This window comes from Macrotis lagotis, chromosome 5 (assembly GCF_037893015.1).
Source record: "Macrotis lagotis isolate mMagLag1 chromosome 5, bilby.v1.9.chrom.fasta, whole genome shotgun sequence".
Taxonomy (NCBI): Eukaryota; Metazoa; Chordata; class Mammalia; order Peramelemorphia; family Peramelidae; genus Macrotis; species Macrotis lagotis.
Genome location: NC_133662.1, coordinates 203,365,648 through 203,383,894, shown reverse-complemented (window position 1 = coordinate 203,383,894; position 18,247 = coordinate 203,365,648). Strand labels below are relative to the sequence as shown.

The following is an 18,247-nucleotide window of genomic DNA, read 5'->3' as shown; positions in this document are numbered from 1 at the left end:
AAAACAAAACAAAGCAAAGCAAAAGAAAACAAAATGAAACAAAAAATCATTCAGAATATGAGGAACATGGCATTCACTTTAAAAAAATATATCTCTTATGTATGCCTTACCCTTAGTCCTAATTCCTCATACCAAAAAATGACTAACCTGTAAATATGCTTAACACAAATGGGTAAATACAATGCTAACCTGACTGTTCACCACTGAGGAGAGAAGGATGGGAAAAGAGGGTGGAAAGAAATTTTGTGACTTAAAAATATGCAAAGGCATATGGATGAATGTAAATAAAATTTTATAACATATATTTGGAAAAATGTAACCTCAATAAAAATTTTAAAAAATAAATTCTGTTTCCAAGAATGTGAATCATTTATGTAACCTTTGTGTTTATTTCCTTTTCTATATGTTGCCTATATTAATAGTTATTTAGAACTCATATTCTAGAATATATTCATTTAAAGTTGAACAAATATAGTGATAGTTATAGTAAAGAAAAGTAGTCACCATACATATTTACATTCTTTTTTTTTTCCCTTTTGAAATGACTAAATCATTTTACAGTTTTCTTTTTTTAGTGTATCTCTTTCTTTGGATATTCTTCAGATCAAAAAGAACTGTTCTGTTCTGAATGTAATAGATTTAAAAGACATTGAAAAACTGGAAAGTTGAGGAGGCAATTATGGTGTTTTAGGTCATTTGGTTTATGTCTTATAATTGCAATAATAATGATTATGGGAATAGTTTTTATAGAGAAATTTTTAGTTTTGTAAAATAATTTTCTTAGGTGATCTCAGCTGATCATTTAGGATGAGGTGAAGGAACTAAGGATATCTTTAAATTAGATTAGAGGGGCAGCTAGGTGACGCAGTGGATAGAGCACTGGCCCTGGAGTCAGGAGTACCCGAGTTCAGACACTTAATAATTACCTAGCTGTGTGCCTTGGGCAAGCCACTTAACCCCACTTGCCTTGTAAAAACCTTAAAAAAATGGTAAATAAAAATAAAAGGTAAATTAGATTAGAGATAACTTGATAGGTGATAGATATATGTAAAATTTTTGAAAGAACACCATGAGAATATCATTAAAAACAATGTTCAATAAGAACATTACACTCAAGAGGGAAGAATCTGGAACAAAGAATGGACACTGTAAAGTGATAAATTTTGACTTAATGTAAGTAAAACCTTAACAATCACAGCTATCTCAAAGTAGAATATATAGTTTCAGGAAATATTTTTTTCCCTCCTTGGAGATCTTTCTACAATGGCTGGTATGTTGCAGTGGGTTCACTTTTGGGGGTCCAGACCATATATACTAGATGGATACAAAGGTTATATTTTCTGATCCTTCTAACTTAAATATTTTGTTATTCTCTAAATCCATCCTGATTCTCTGGGAAAGAATTGTGTGAAATTGAGAAAATGATTAAATATTATGAGTTTTTCCTGGACCTCTTAATTAATTGGTTGAATTATAAGCAAAAGAGATTTATTTTAGCTATATGATTCTAAGATTCTATGATAAATTTTATTTTCTTGTCTTTTGGGTACTCTCTAGCTACCTCCAAGAAAGTCTTATTTCAATAAGTAATCAAGGCATAGAAATGACTCAAAAGTTTCCAAAGCAGATGTCAGCAGAACATAACATCTGATCCACAGCATCAACCTTTAGAGTCTTTGAGCATTGAGTAACACTGGTCTCGGCATCACCTAGCTCCAAATGAAGTGATGAGATTTGCACGTGATTGAAATAACTCAGCGACAAAAATAACAATAACAACAGCAACAGCAGCAACTCTAGTCTGTATTTGATAAACCAGCCTAAATAATTTTAGAGGGCCTCATTATCACAAGACTCTCATGAATACTGAGAAATTTTGAGTTAAAGCAAGAGATGAAGGGAATAGCCATATCGAAAAAATTGTTTCTGTTTTAAAGAATAAAATTATCCTCTTGCAAACATTTTCTACTGGATGTTTTCATTTCTTTGTTTTGTTTTTGTATTTCTATTTATCTTGATTAATAAGTGAACTAGACATAGAAGGTCAGAAAAACATTCAGATATATTTAAATTAGGTCACAGACTCAAAAGGGAATGGTGAATTTATTATTATTCCTTTTTTTAAACCTACAATCTTGACATTTAGTAAGATCAATGAAACAAGGACATCTATTTTATTTTATTTTTCTGTACACACTATGAGAACCAGACTTTATTCACATAAAAATCATCTCTAATTTGATTTGATCTACCCACTCTCCCAATTCATTTGATCCATTTCTCAAATCTTTTATCACATTACCCACACCTTCACCACACTACAGGAACTAAAAGTAATTAGAACTAATACCTAAGCAGAGCTATAAAAGTTCTCTTCCATTGCTTTCCTCACTTTACCAAAAATTCTTCGAAGAAAAATAATGCTTCTTCTCTTGTTCCTTCTATTTCACTTGCATGTTTCACCATCAAATCAGCAAACACATCTCTCCATCTCACCTGAAACAAGGTTAAAGAAGAAAAGTTCCTCTACTGAATTTTTTTGTTGATACACCCAGGAGTCTGGCAACCCCTGTTCTGCTCTCTAAGAAGTTCATCTGTAGAATAAAAGTCTACATAATTCTTTGTGGATTTCAGTCCACATTGTATTGAATAATCAGTAGAAGGTGCAAAGTGAACTTGATCGTCAAAATAAGGGTCTTCATATCTCTAAGGAAACTGCAAATACAATCTGTATGCATCAAAGTTCTTTCTGTTGGAGTCATCTTGACTAACACAGCTGTGGGTGCTGTAACCATCTATTTTGTTCTTTTGCTGGAGAGGAATAGGAACTGATGTAAATTGGTGAAGGTTTGCTAGAGCCTGACTCAATGGCAGGTGATGTCTGTTGGTTGGTAGTTGAGAGGGAATGATGTGATTTGAATCGTTCCATACTCTAATGTTGATACAGGTGTAATAAAATGATTTTGATCCCACCTATCCTTTTTATTAATGCTCCCCAAGTCTTGATATTGCCACAAGGTAGTCAATATCTGGGTTGCTGTTTTCACCACTTCCAGGAGTGATCTGTCCCCTTTCTCTTTGGTGATGTTCACTAGTTTCTCGATCCCTCCAGTGTCAGCCAGGGCTTTGGCATTCTCCATGTTTTTACTGGTGTCCTCATGCAGAGCACAGCAGATTGCTGCCATGGTCTCATCAGACAAAATGCTTAGACCATTGCCTCTTGGCAGATGAGGTACAAGGTTTCACATAGCATATTCACCTACAGGCTCCATGTTAGGAAAATCTAAGGCCAGTTTCTCAAAGCAGTTGCCACAGAAGACACAATTCTGGGCTTGTCCATTCTCAGAAGTTCTATAAGAATGAGAAAACTTTTTTTTATTTCAGACAGCAGCTCGAATATATACAGCAAACTTCCAGTTGCCTGCAGAGAGGTTCTGAAGTGATCCTCCCGAGCCTTCTAAAGTAGCTGGTTTGGAGCTTTCTGTTAGAAGGTTCCAGTATGGCTTTACTATTGATGGATGCCAAAATATTTCAACCCCTTTAGGAGACTTAGAAAATCTAAGTAGGGTGCCAACTCCATTCCATTGATCCTCTTGTGGAGTCCTCCTTTTCTTATTATTCTTTTTCCCCAACAACTTGATTCTGAATCTTTGCTGGGAGATACTTTTCCTAACAAGTCACCTAATTCATTTATTCCCAGCAGTCATGCCTGAGGTACTACTAATTCTAATCGATATGACAGGTTCCTCAAGGTGCACACACAGTTTTCCACAGTGTTGCTGTCATAAACAGAAATGTTCACACATGCATGGATCACATATAACAAGGAATCTATAAGACCTTCATAAGATCTCATTTGTTTGCATACTTCTTCTCCCACAGAGTTGAGATTCCTTAGGCAATCTGTAGAATTATTCAAAATTAGTGAAGTCTGAAATTTAATTTTATGATCTTCATCAAAAGAAGAATTATTCCATCCAGAATGTGGAACTATCACAGTGCTTGTTAAAGTTGATAGAACATCTTGAATGACTGTCATTTTACTGCATCACATAAGGACAAATTTCAAAGAACTCCCATGACAAGTTCCCTTATTTCTGCATTAATAGATTTTCTTAACAATCACAACAGGATAGGTGTACCACCAACATTTTTCATGGCTATTTTATTTTCATCTGTAGATTTTCCATAAACAAGGTTGTGTAGTGCACCACAAGCATTCTTCTGTACTTCCAAAACTCTCTGATCTGAAAGGTCAACCATATATTTGATTCCTCCTAATCTACATACCTCAGTTTTTGTTTTGTTATCTCCAAAGTACAGATGTTGTAAATAGGTGTCTGCATTTGCTTGAATTGATGGAAACTGATGTACCATGTGAATGACTTCTGGAAGTTCAGGGTCTTGCCAAGCAAATTCTCTAGGGACTTTTTAATGCTTTCTGTGGATGGTGATCTGGTTGGTGCTGCATGCTGAAGTCTGTTATAATTGCATTCTTGCATTTGATACTAAATTGGCTTGTAGGGTTCCACATAGATAGCTGTTGTGTTCAGAGAAAAATTGTTTCTTTAGTATGTAAGAGTGCTTTGCTGGCTGGAAGGTCTTTGCAGATTTTCAACACTTGATCCAGTGTGATATGGTGCTATATCATGCTATATAATGATATAATGACACCTGGAGTTCAACAGTTCCATGATTTAGACTATGATATATAGGAATATAATAAGTTCTACCTTCATAAATAGGGGTGATGTGCAAGTCAGGATATACAACAGAACACAATTCTTGACTAAGTTGGCTATGCTGACAAGTATAAGAGCTTCTCAAGCCTGTGAGACTGTCTGGACAAAGTGGAAACATCCTCTCATAAACTCATACTATTGCTATCCAAATTGTTCAATAGCTTGAAGAATTGTTTGTAGTGATGATCCCAGATGCTGTGGAACTGCAGTCATTTCAGAGCATTTTGGGGAAGATGAGCCTACTTGGACATGAGATGGAGAAGCTACCCTAGTCTGTGCATTAGGCAGGATTAAAGGTGAACCTACTGCTTGATATTGAGAAGCTGTTCCATTGAGATTAGTTGTTTGCCTTGATGTGACTGAGCCAACCCTTTGCACAGCTGTGGGAGAAGCAAGTTTTTGTGTTGCATAGTGAGAGGCTGCTTGCTGGGCAGGTAATGTAGTAGATGAATACGCATTTGAGTTCATTGGTCAGAGTCAGTCACTGAAGGAGAACCATATGTCCTACCCAAAGAACTTCTCAATGACCCCTATATAGGAGAAATGCCCGTATTGATAACATAAGAAGGAGACTGTGCTCTAGATTGGACAGCACTAACTCTTCTCAGGGTTGAAGTGGTCATATTTACAGAAGGCTGAACTAAAGCTTGTCCTTCTACATCTTTCCAGTTGACTGGCCACAATTTATGTTTCCACTTCCAGCTCTCTGGTGAGTCGTTGAGACAGAAGCTCCAAACTGAAGTAGGGTTGGGAACACAAGTCGATGTGGATGAAAAAAGAAACTTAATGCTGCTCCTTCACAGAGGCAAGAACAGTTGTAGCTGTAGTCTGTGGAGGCTTCCTGCTTAGCTTGTTGCAGCCCTTCTTCGACCAAGGGAGCCTGCTGAGGCCCTGGCATTCCTCTTTCCAGGTTAGGAAGCAACTGTTGTCGCTCCAGGAATCGGCCATCTACGAGGAGGAGGTCGCGGCTATGGCACCCCCCCAAAAAAGTGCCAGGAACAAGAGATCTTCCCTCCCCCTCTCCTGAGCCCCCACGCAGAACCCCTCCCACCCCCTCCCCTAGAACACTTCTCCCACCCCACCCATGGCCAACTTCCCCCTCTACCTGGTGCCCATGGTGCCACCTTCCTCAGAATCAGTCCAGGTGCCTGGTGCTGCCGAGCTCCTCCGAGCAGCCCCAACGCCCCAGCCAGCCAGCCAGCCAGCCAACCTAAGGCTACTTGGAAGTCTGCACCCCACAGTTCCCCGACTTGCTCCCAATTTATTATTATTATTCTTTTTTTAATTTTAGAAAGATTTTATTTATTTTCAGTTTTAAAATTTTCCCCCATCTTGCTTCCTTTCCCCCACCCCCACCCCCACATAAAGCAGTTTGTTAGTCTTTACATCATTCCCACAGTATGCATTGAACTAAGTTGAATATGATGAGAGAGAGATCATATCTTTATTCTTTATTTTTTAGGGTTTTTTTTTTTTTACAAGGCAATGGGGTTAAGTGGATTGCTCAAGACCACACAGCTAGATAATTATTAAGTGTCTGAGGCCAGATTTGAACTCAGGTACTCCTGACTCCAGGACTGGTGCTCTATCCACTGTGCAACCTGGCTGCCCCCATATCTTTATTCTTAAGAAAAGCTTACTGCTAACATTTTGAGATATTCCTGTAGTAGTAGAAAGTAAGTGCTTTAAAGAGAGGTACTGGCTCATTATTCTTAAATATCTATTCCAAGTACCTGGAATACAAAGCATATCTAACACATATTTGTTGATAATTTGATGGATCAATAATATTGGTATATGGAATGCTTTTTTCTCCTGATGCCTTTTTGTTTAACCAAAGTAAATGGGATTCAGTGACTTGTCTATGGCCAAACAGCTAGTAAGTGTCAAATATCTGAGGCCAAATTTGTACTCAGGTCATCTAAACCTAGAGCTCTATCCCTTACACACATTAGTTAACCCACCTATTTCATTTCAACGCAAACTTCCAATTATTTTGCTTTTGATTTTAGAGACTTGACTGAAATCACTGAAATCTTAATTATCTTTCCTTCAGTAATACCTCCAGTATGCTAATCTGAACTAGGGAAAATTGCAAATGCTTAGAACATTCCCACTGGAGATGAAATTCAAAGCTAACATTGAACATTTAATGATGACTTTTTTATAGTCAAGGACTGAATGTTTTCAAATTGACATAACTGTGATATCCTATGGTCCAAAATTTATCCACAAAAATAGTATGAAAATTTTGTTCAATATTTTGCTGAAAAAAAAGCATAACATTCCACAGGTTTACTAATCTCATTTGTGAAAAAGTTACGGATTTTTATTTTTTGCTTTTTTAATATGATAAAATTTTAATTTGGTATCTCCTTACACCAATGCAGTTCAAAGATGTATCTATGACAAGGAATTTCTACAGAGTTGCCTCCAAAAAATAAAAATAAAGGGTCACACCTAATGTGTCAAAAGTTTGAATTGAACCGAGGTCTTCTCAACTGTGAATCCAACAATATCTTGGGCTAAGAAATATTTCTTCTTAACAGTATATGAAAACAAAGTGAAAGATTAGTCTTCCATTGCTTGGATTTTTATTGAAACCATACATATTTGCTCTTTGTAATTCATTATTTCTTTAAAATTTCTTAATTTTGCTTTTAATAATATATTCAATGTATCATTCCCTAACAAATAATGAAAGGCATTGCCTTAGAGTGACCTGAGAAAACTTATATGTACAGTGTGCAAAAACAGGATAATTTCTACAATAACAATACTATAAAAAGAAACAGCTTTGAAAGATGATGAATTTTGATTAATTAAATAACTATCTCTGATTCCAGGAAAAAAGTAGTAAAACTAAGCTATAGTAAATTTTCAGATTAAATTCTTTTTTTCTTTCTAATGTTTTCTGTTTCTCTTTGAAATCATTGATGATGGCTTAGTAATCATATCTATAATTTCTTCCATAGATCTGCAAGACACTTTCATACCATTTCTCTGAAATTATGTTGGATCTTAATTCCATATTAGCTCTTTTTGTTTTATACTTTTTAGACTGAAGACCATATTTTTTGCAAGAGAAAATAGAAACAAATTAATAATTGAGCATTTCTGTTATCATTTTGTTTTCAGTTATCACCATCTTCATACTATGTAGAAGTCATTTCTTTAAATGCCTTCTTAAATCTAAGAAATCCAAAAATTATATTCTTTTCTATCCTTACCTTTATTACACATTTATGGAGGTGGGGTATATCTTCTATTGTTTTCCCATATAATCATTTTTCTATTAGCACTTAAAAACAAGCTCATGAGAAAGAAACTTTATCAAACAAATTAATTTTCCAAGGAAAATTTTCCATCTTTCTTCCTATGGTGGAATAATTATTTTTACTTCCCTTATCCTTAGTTTTTTTCTGTAAACTTATAGAACTAGACAATCCTGTTAGAATTTTATATGGCTATTAATGATCATGTACTTTCTGAGGCAAAACCACAAAATACTGCTCAAATTGGCATATTGAATTCCATTAAAATAACATCTTACTATGTAGCTTGAGGTCTTCATAAGTCTTATTTTTTTCATGTTGGTAATTTGAAAACTTTTGACTGATATGATGTTTGTATATTTTAGCTTTGATAATATAAGAATCTGAGCCCTTCAAAATTCTGGTTCAGAAAGAGTTAGTGCTAGTGGATCTAGCAAGAAGACCATCCTTTCCCAGTGGAAAGTTGCAATTTGGAATGCTTGTGAATGTCAGAAAGGTTATATTATCTTGTTCCATGGATCTAAAGGATTCAATTTGATGGAGAGACTACTTTCCAAAAACCTTTTATTATATTAATTTTTCTGGCCATAACTATGATTTAAAAATGGTTGAAATTCTATTGGGTAGTCTGAAGTAAATTTCAAATATTCCAAAAACTATGCTCAAAGGGCAATGAAAATGTGCAGACCTTTTGATCCAGCAATACCACTACTGGGTCTATACCCTGAAGAGATGATGAAAAAGGATAAAATCATCACTTGTACAAAAATATTCATAGCAGCCCTGTTTGTTGTGGCAAAGAATTGAACATCAAGTAAATGTCCTTCAATTGGGGAATGGCTTAGCAAACTGTTATATGAATGTTATGGAACACTATTGTTGTATTACAAACCAGGAGAGATGGGAATTCAGGGAAGCCTGGAGGGATTTGCATGATCTGATGCTGAGTGAGATGAGCAGAACCAGAAAACCACTATACACGCTAACAGCAACATGGGGGCGATGATCAACCATGATGGACTCGTTCATTCCATCAGTCCAACATTCAGGGACAATTCAGGCTTGTCTACAATGGAGAATACCATCTGTATCCAGAGAAACAACTGTGGAGTTTGAACAAAGACCAAGGACTATTATCTTTAATTTAGGAAAAAAAATTGATATCTTATTGTCTGACCCTGCTATCTCTTATACTTTATTTTTCTTCCATAAGGATATGATCTCTCTCTCTCATCACATTCAATTTGGACCAATGTATGCCATGGAAACAATGTAAAGACTGGCAAATTGGCTTCTGTGGGGGGTGGGGGGGAGGGAAGTAAGATTAGGAGAAACATTGTAAAACTCAAAATAAATACAATCATTTAAAAAAAATTTAAATATTCCAAAATGATAGCAGATAACCCATCTTGACATTAGGATTTAATTTAATACTGTAGCTTCATGGTAATAATTTTTCAAAGTTTGAGTCATATACAGGTGGCAATTTTTTTCTTATACATTGACTACTGACTTAGAAGTAAATTCTAATGGGAAATATTCCATTATAGGCAGGTATGTACTTGAAAATTATTTTTGAATACCACCACCTTCAGTTTGTTTGTCCCCTGGTATCTAACTGCCCCTCTCCTTTCTTTCCCCTTTCCTTTTGTCCATTCTTCTTTCCCTTCCTTCTGTGAATTCTCCTTTTCCTCCTCCTCCCTCCCCATTTTCCTTTTTAATACATGAAAGGTAAGATAAATTTATTTTTTTTTATTCAAGGCAATGGGGTTAAGTGACTTGCTGAAGGTCACACAGCTAAGCAATTATTAAGTGTCTGATGCTGGATTTGAACTCAGATACTCCTGACTCCAGGGTCGATGCTCTATCCACTGCACCACCTAGTTGCCCAAGATAAGTTTCTTAAATGAGTGTATGTATGTTAACTTTGAGCCACATCTAATGAAAGTAAGATTCAGGTGGTTCTCATCTCCTTGCTTCTTCTCCTTTATACCTCTTTATGTAATGTGGTTTACTTCATTCAAATGCCTCCATCCTCTCATCTCTTTACTGTTCTTCCTTTTAACAGATATAATGTTTTTAAATCATTCTATCAGAGTCACAGATAAGTCATGAGTGTCCATTACTCTAGCTAAATATATTCTCTCTAATAGAGTTACAATTCTGGAGAGTTATGATAATGTCTCCCAGGTGGGGATATAGCCAGTTTCATCTTATTTGATAGCAGTTTTTTCTTTATTTTTTTTTTAAGGTTACTGTTTGACTTCCAAATTTTCTATTTTGTTCTGGTCTTTTCATCAGGAAAAGTTGCAAGTCTCCTATTTTTGTTAAATGTCCATCTTTTCCCCTGAAAGAGAAGGCTCAAGTTTGCTGGATAGATAATTCTATGATGCATTCCAAGTTCCCTTGCTCTTTGGAATATCACATTCCAGGCCCTTCAATCGCTTAATGTTGATTCAGCCAGGTCCTGTGAAATCCTTACTGTGCCTCCTTGGTATCTAAATTGTTCCTTTCTGATTACTTGAAAGATTTTTTTTCTTTTATCTGATAGTTCTGGAATTTGGCTAAAATATTGGGAACCCTTTCAGGAGGGGATCAGTACATTCTAACTTCCTTTTTTATTTTATTTTTTGCAAGGCAATGGGGTTAAGTGGCTTGCCCAAGGCCACACAGGCAGGTAATTATTAAATGTTTGAGGCCGGATTTGAACTCAGGTACTCCTGAGTCCAGGGCCAGTGCTCTATCCACTGAGACACCTAGCTGCACCCAATGCATTCTTTCAATAACTTTTGTCCTCTGGTCGCATGACTTCAGGGAAATTTTCCATCACTAAATCCTGTAATATTGAGCCAAGGGTTTTTTTTTTTCTCCTCAATGTTTTCAAGAAGCCCAGTGATTCTTGAATTGTCTCTTCTGGATCTGTCCTTGAGGTCAGTTCTTTGGCTGATGAAGTATTGTATATTTTCTTCTATATTTTTTTAGTTTTTGGTTTTGTTTAACAGATTCTTGTTGTCCCATGAAATCATTAGTTTCCATAGGTTTCATTCTGTATTTTATAGAATAATTTTTCTTCATTTTCTTTTTTGCAACTCCTTTTCCAATTGGTCAACTCTATTTTTGAAGGAGTTTTCTATTTGCCCAGTTGAAGCTTTGAGAGAACTACTTTCTTTTTTGCATTTGTCCAATTGTATTTTCTAAGGGTTTTTTTTTCTTGTTGTGAGATGTTATTTTTTTCTCTTGCAAAGTTTTAACTTTCTCTTGAGTTTGTTTTCCCAGTTTTTACAATTGATTTTTAATCTCCTTCCTGATTGCTTCAAGGAAGTCTTTCTTGGTTGACTAGTTCATAACATTCTCAGAAGTTCTAGATCTCTCTGTGTTAGGCTCTTTGAATTCAAGGTAGTTTTCTATGAACCCCCATTTCTGCTGACTTTTCTTCATTTTCCTAAGACCTGGAGATGGGGGGGGGGCTGGTTCATAGCCCTTTGGTGTTGAAATTATTAGAAGCTTTGCTCACAGGATTTAGTAACTCCAAGTGGGCCAGGGTGCTGTTTGCTTTCTCTGGAGTGTCTGTGACCTTGATTTGAGGCCTATTTCCTAGGTCTGGAGGGGGTTGGGGAAGCAGCTGGATATCACAATCCTTGAGCAATGTGGCCTGGTCCCTGGGGCTAGATAATCTCCTTATTCTACTGAGGGAATGCCTGAGCCTGGGGCGGAGGGGGGAGAGTGGAGGGAAGGCAAAGGGGATTGTTACTCTGTTGTTTCTGGGAAGTGGACTGTGTTGAATGTATGGAGTCTGTGGTCCTGGACCTTCAGACAACTTGAACTGAGTAGACAGAAGTCCAACACACTGTGCTGGAACACCCCTCCAGCTCTGCTAGGGCTCCCCATCCACTGTTCATACAACCAGAGCCTCCATGGATGTTCATAGGTTCATCCTTGGACTTTACCCCACCACCCCTGTGCTAGCTTTCTGCTTTCTGCCCCCAGCTCACCTACCTTCCCCTGAGACAGACCTTGTTGGTAGATTTTCTTCTTCTACCTTCTATTTCTGGGTTTTGTTGATGAAATTTCTGTTAAGAAGCTTAATTCATATTAGTTCTGAGGGAAATCCAGGAGACCTTAGCACAATGCCAGGATTCTTTTCACCATCTTATCCTTGTACTTGAAAATTTAAAAAAAATATTAATGCATACCATCAGTTAGGGAGAGGTAGGACTATAAAAATCTTAAAATTTCTATAATTAAGAAATGGTTCTGGTGCGGCTAGGTGGTGCAGTGGATAAAGCACCAGCCCTGGAGTCAGGAGTACCTGAGTTTAAATCTGGTCTCAGACACTTAATAATTACCTAGCTGTGTGGCCTTGGGCAAGCCACTTTACCCCATTTGCCTTGCAAAAACCTAAAAAAAAATGGTTCTTATATGAATTGTCAACCAAATGTAGTTTTGAAGGAATCTATGTGTCAAAAGATAGAATTAAATTGGGAAGCTAATTCAGGCATAGGGGACAAATTGTTCAAAGTCAGAAATAGAATTTAGAATTCCAATTAATAGGTTATCTGAAATGAAAAAAAGGAATAATGTATATTCAGTTTGGGAAGGTAGATGAGAGCTAAATTATGGCTTTAAATACCAAACAGTAGTTGTATTTTATGCTAGAAGCAATAGGGAACCATTGACTTGTCTCAGTTAAGGGTTGATCTATGTATTAGTAATATCCAAGTTGACTACTACATAGAGAATTGTAAATCGTACCTGTCTTGTATAGTTCTATCACTTTACAGAAGAAACTAAGGATTCTCAGAAGTTTGTAGGGATATTATTTCCAAGTGCAAAAATGTTATCAGAACAGAAATTTTAATAGTATCTATGAGTATAACTGAAAAAAATGAAAAGATCTAAATGTCCTAAAAATTAGGTAATGTCTAAATAATTATGGAGCATTTAAAAATTGAGCACTATCACGGCCTTTTCAGACTTTTTCCTTGATGGCATTTGCAGGGTAGAAGGACAAACAAAAGAGGAAGCATTTGAATGACCATATGTGATCAGCTACAGATTTGCATTTAAAAAGTTCCAGAATAATGTTTGGTAGAAATCAGAAAGAGTGAACAATTAGCATTTTATTCATTGACCTCACATTTTTCCCAATTCCTTCATTTATATAAAAAATAGGAAATCTTGACTATAGGACTATTTGATAATAATTAAGAAAATAGTCATTATGTGGTTTATAACCTAATTTTTCAGAGATGAAAATCTGAAATGTAGAATAGATAGTCACCAAAAGCTAGAGTGAAGTCTCTGACAGAGAGACTGAGAAACACCCAGAATAATCATGAGAAGATAAGCCTCTGGGCATCAGCTTGTGGGGATAGTCACATTTCTATTCCTAAAATATTTGGACCTTGGGATGGGAAGCATTGATTTCAGTGACTTAGCTGTCTCAGAGCTAACACTATAGCAATAAAATAGGGAAGATTCCTGCCTTTGTTATAATAAATTCTAGTAAATGTACCAACAAGGGTGTCTGTATCCTCTAAAAGTAATTTTTTGCCAAAGATTTCAGTTAAACCAGAACTTGGAGTACATGGAAATTACGCTCAATCAATATCAACTGGATTATAATCAAATGGAAACTAAATTCAGTTGGGTTAGTATAAAGACTTTTGTTTCCCTGCAGCATCAGTGACACCCACTTCCATTAGTACTGTACTATCATTTAACTAAGATCATAAGTATAATAAATAAAGATAAATCTAAAAAGATTTTATAAAACAATATTAAGAGAAGAACATAGAACCAAAATATTATCATATGAAGAAAAGTGAATACCAATGAAAGTACAAAAATGCCTTATAAAGATGAGGAACTAAAAAAAGTGTTACAGTATTTTATGGAAATTATTTAATTTAAATGCTTAATTAAATAGTAGAAACATTTCACTCCTTCCAAATTCATTATGTATATATTTCTGTTTGTAATTTATACCTTGAATTTATTTGTTCAGTTAATATGGGTTATAGGAATTTTGTTCTCACTAGTTTTACTAATTTGCCCAATTGAATTTATTACTCAATTAAATAGACTTTTCCAACTTGCTATGGGTTGGGAAATGATTGTCTTATATTAAATAGAGTGAAATGATTAAGTAATTTATTTGGTAGAGAAATTCTTGTGTTTTGCTTGGATTGTGGGGACACACACCATTATATAAAAGAAATTCAAAAAAATACTCTTAGTTTTGATGAAACATTACAACTGAAAATGTTGGAAAAGTCTGCCAGAGGAGGTGCTATTTGAGTTATACCCTAAGACAAAAATATATGCAATAACAATGGCATGATAAGTTGAAAGTATTATGAACAACTATTATGACTTTCCATGCCTTCTTCTGAAAGGGACCAAAAGAAAATATATTATGGGGAACAGATATAGCTTGGTTTTGTTGGATGGGACAATTTCAACAGATAGAGGAATGTGGCATTTTACAAATATAAGGAAGAACATTATGGGCAAAGGTTTGAAGTTTAACTTTGATGAACTATAGTTTCTCTGTATAGTAGTACTATGAAATAAGTTAGGAAAGTTAGGGAGGAATCAGAATGAAGGGGGGGGGGAATTTTTCAATCTTAATTCATGAACTCTAAGATTTTTAGAGTTTGTACAATGCAAAAAAAAGAAAAAGAAACACTTCTAAAGATTGATCATGCTTAATTAAAAATTGAACCAATGTTGTATGGTAGGTATCTTGAATCTCCTGGCCTGACATTCTCCAATTTTTTTTTCCTTTTTTTCTTTTTCTTTTTCTGACTTGTTGGAATCTCCCAGTTGTTATTTCCATTTCTTCCCTTACTCTTTCAAGTCTTGCAGCCCATACTGACATTTTCACTAATCTTATATTCATATTTTAAAAAATCCATTGCTTTGAAATTTGAGATTTAAATTACTGTAAATTTGCAACATAGATGCAGTTATTGTGGTTTAGGATGTTAAAATGTCCTTAGTTTCTTATATTGATGAATATTAAGAGGTTAAGTTTCTAGACTGAGCTCAGTCCAGTAAGAATTCACAGATATTCATTTACTAATAAAATAACATTGTATTTTAAAACCAACAATAATTAAATTTGTCTAGAAAGAAGGTAATTCTAGTGAAGGCCTTTCCTGTCCTTATGTAGAATTTTGCCACCTATTAAAGACTTCTAACTATTGTTTTGACAAACCCTAAAATTCACTAAATTGGAGATTAGAAAATTACTATGATTCCATTGTCCTGGGATGTTTCCTGGACTATTATGGCTCAATCTCATCCATTACCAATTTCATTTTCCACTTGTCCTGATAATTTTGAATGAATTAAAATAGAAGCAAAGACTTCACCGAGCCAACCTTCATGGTTGCAAATTAATTTATATAATTACCCATCAGGTATGACTACAATGTACAACTAGAGAGTTTGACTTAGAGAATTCTTAAGAGAGAATTTAAGAACTGCCTTCAAATATTTGAAGGGTTGTCAAGGAAGAGGGAACACATATGTTCTGGTTGGCCCCAGATAGAAGAAATTTGAAAATAGGTGGTAGGGATTAAAATGATAACAATTTGGGCTCAAGCTAAATAACAGAAAGAATTTTCCAATAATTGCCCCCAAATGGAATGACATTAAGTTGGGAGGTACTGGTTTTGAAGGGAGAAACATTTATCTCACTTTTCCTGTAAAATTAAGGAACTATCTTCTGTGCATGTCTGACTCTCTCTTCATTGTTCAGTTGAATCCTTTTCTCAAATGTAAATTCACTAAAATAATAGAAATCAAATCCAGTCTCTTTCCCCTACTCCTCTTCCATGTTTCTTGCTCTTAGCTTTCCAAGGTATGCATTACTCTAGTCAAGTCCAGGTGGGTCACTCCTTGACTCCTGCCTCCTTCAAGCACCCTCAAACTCCCAAAACTCTGACACCTCTGAAATTCCTTCATGTACAAGAAGTGAGCAAGACTCTAAAAGTTCAGCCCAACTATTTCTCTAAGATGCACTCTTATCTAAACCCATTCACCATCTTGTGACTATTTCCTTTCCCATCCTTTTGTGACTTTCTTAACTGTTTTTGCTGTTTTCATCAGTTCAGCTTGTGGCTGTTTCTTCTTTACCTAACTTCACCACTTCTACTGAAGTACAATTGTGCTGCTTCTCAAATAATTCACCTTGTGAAATTTTGTTAGGAACTTGAAAACTTTTTGTAGTAATCTATGAACTTTTGCATTAAACTGCGAATTAAAATTTAAGCTTTTCCTTAGTCTCATGAGTCAAAAAGGCTAGGGATTTCCTCAATTAAAAAAACCCTGTCTCTTTCAAATCTCCCCACCCCAGCTATTCCATTTGCATTGGGACCCTATCACTATAGGTCTTGAACAAAGGATGTGTTTCTCATGAACATAGTCCTTGCTGAATATTGTCATCAAAAAGATTCTTTCAAAGAATGGTTTTGATCATAAAGGGATTGATATCACTTCCAGAAACTCTAGTTAATCAAAAAGATTAGAATGAACCATTATTCACTGGAAAAATAATTACTCATTGCAATTGTCGATCTGAAATAATGAAGACTATCAAAACAGCAAAATTTAGGATCTTTTAAATCGAGGTAAGAGAATTGTAATTTGGGATTATCACCACAGTATCAGGGTTTTGGAGCATCCAAGAGAAGGAGAAAACATTAGGGTTGACTGTATTTCTGTAGGGAGTAAGTTTATGGAGAGACACAACCTTAAGAAGCTATTACATAAGTTGTTTTTCTTGACAAAAGAAAGTACTAGAAAAGGTTGGAAGACCTTTGAGGGGAAGGGCTAACATCTAGTCAGAACAATAGGGTCAATATCCAGATAGAGCCTGAGGGAAATCTTTTTCCAATCTTGGGATGAGATAGGAATGAAGTACTTTAGCCTCTTCTGATGTTTTCATTCAACATTCTTTTATTTTAGTTTTGGGCCCTGAAATTAAGGAAGGTCAAGTGCTTTAAAACAGAATAATTTATGAAATTAGGGATTTTTAATCTGGGATTCTCAGAGATTTCAATTGGTCCATGAACTTGGATGAGAAAAAATATATTCATAAATAATTGATTTCCTTTATAATCCTATTTTTAGGTATTCAGGAACATTTTATTGTGAAGAGGGCCATTTGCAAAATTGACACATTGGGTTTTTGATACATAAAAAATATAAAAACCTCTAAAAAACAAAAAAAAAACAGATGATATGTATATTTCCAAAGAAAATATGCAACTTCCCCTGGTCTATTATGATCCAAGAAAAAAGATTTGAGGAATCTAAATTGAGAAAGGAATAATCTTAGAAAGTTGTAAATAAATGGTGAAGAGGTTGAAATCTTAACTATCATCTAAGTTCATAGTCAAATCCTTCTCTCTCATGATCTTTTTTCTCATTCACTTCAGTCATTTCTCCCATCAAAATACATTTGCAGTCTTTTGCTTGAACCATGTCTTATATAAGTACAGATATTTTTGTATGTGATTTACCATGCAAACTATATTGTAAGCTAGTTTATCTTATCATTCAAAATTATGTCAAATTAATTTCCTTGAATATTTTCATCATATTATTTCTTCCTCTAAAAGTTTATGGTTACTCAAAATATATAAACCATTACTCTGACAGTTAAAGAACTCCATCAATTATCATTCCGTCTTTCTTTCTAACTTATCTTAAAGTAATTCTCTTTTAATTCTTGCCTCCTTCAGTCATCATGATCAACTGGTCATTCTTGCTTCTCTGCCTTCATTCTATTTCATGTTGAATATTGAATGTTGAAACATCTTCTATTTAAAAGGCCTCCTTCAAATTGCCTATATTTCTCTTAAAACTTCAAACACACTCCCAGTTACTAAGGTTCAGAATTTTGAAGACTTTCACTACTCATGATTACACACATCCAATTTGTCAATTATTATCAACATACACTGTCAATACCACTTGAGTCTCTTCACTTCTTAAGATGGCCCCTCTCATGATTTAAGTTCTCATAATGTTTTGTTGGAATTTTTACAGTAATCTTTTAGATATATTCTCTTTTTATCTTTTTCTCTTCTGTTAACTGTCTTTATATGACTGCTAAAATCTTCTTCAGGCATAGGTAATGATCATGTCATTTTTTGACTTTAAAAAAAATTCAGGCCCATTCTATCACCTTCAGTCATTTTTGAGTCATGTCTGACT

General features: G+C 35.0%; 2 pseudogenes; both read right to left on the bottom strand.

Moving 5' to 3' along the window:
- Positions 1-1,608: 1,608 nt before the first annotated feature.
- LOC141489453 (plakophilin-4-like) lies at positions 1,609-5,365 on the bottom strand (annotated as a pseudogene).
- Positions 5,366-5,397: 32 nt separating this feature from the next.
- Positions 5,398-18,247, bottom strand: part of LOC141489452 (plakophilin-4-like) — a 35,558-nt pseudogene continuing 22,708 nt past the window's right edge.